The sequence below is a fragment of the Bison bison genome, unplaced genomic scaffold (assembly GCF_000754665.1).
Source record: "Bison bison bison isolate TAMUID 2011002044 unplaced genomic scaffold, Bison_UMD1.0 scf7180017846365, whole genome shotgun sequence".
Lineage (NCBI taxonomy): Eukaryota > Metazoa > Chordata > Mammalia > Artiodactyla > Bovidae > Bison > Bison bison.
The window spans coordinates 14,715-15,687 of NW_011476938.1; the positions used below are offsets into that span (position 1 = coordinate 14,715).

Here is a 973-nt window from a genome sequence, read left to right on the forward strand (position 1 = left end):
AGGTGAAAGAAAACCCACCAATTCAAGCCAACTCGTTTTGTTTTCTCTGAAAGGTCCAGTGGTGTACAGTGTTGTCTAAGAGTGAGGGTATTAGCTCTGGACATCCACATCCATTATCTGGAATATAATGGAAACATGGAATAGGATGAATAATGCCATATTGATGGTGCCCTCCTTATGGTATTTTTGTCAGGGTAACAGCAAACAGTCCCTCTTAGAAACCAAGTGCTGTGACCTTCTGTCCTATTATGTAGCATATGGGCTTCTTGTTGTTACTGTTGCTTAGTCACTCAGTTATATCCGACTCTTTACAACCCCATGGACTATAGCCTACATAGCTCCTCTGTCCATGGGGATTCTCCAGACAAGAATACTGGAGTGGGTTGCCATTTCTTCCTCCAGGGGATCTTCCCAACCTAGGGATCAAACCCGTCTCCTACACGGCAGGCAGATTCTTTACCACTAAGCCACCAGGAAGCCCAGGGCAATTTTCTTTAGTGGAGGCATAGCCAAACAGTGCTGACATCAGAAGACTACCTTTCAGCAGCTGGAAGTAAGTCCTTCATTCTTGAAGGAAGGTCTAGGTGGACCTAATGTCCACCATAGTTCCTGTACCTCCATATTCTCATCTGCAAAATGAGGATAATGATAGTATTGACTTCATAGGGCTGTGGTAAAGATTAATGCACTTAGAGGAGCACTTGGTGCCCCCCAAAATGTTAACTGCTTATCATTTAATGCAATAAAACTCTTCACACTGATAAAGTGCTCAGTGAATGGTTATTGTGGAGTCATGGTGATATGCACAGATTTGTTGAATGTTACTGGTAAGAAAGGTTTTAAAAATCAGTGGATCATGCCCCTTAAGGGATGGGAAAGCTGGAGCTCAGTGAGAGGACACTTTGCCAAATTCACTGGTGGAATGACCAGGTGGGAAACTGGGGTACGAGTCTCCTTGTTCAAACCTGGTGAA

General features: G+C 43.9%; 1 protein-coding gene across 1 annotated transcript in view; it reads left to right on the forward strand.

Moving 5' to 3' along the window:
- LOC104988181 (amine oxidase [flavin-containing] B-like) overlaps window positions 1-973 on the forward strand; it is a 13,240-nt gene that overhangs the window by 10,400 nt on the left and 1,867 nt on the right. The gene's annotated exons all lie outside the window — the stretch shown is intronic.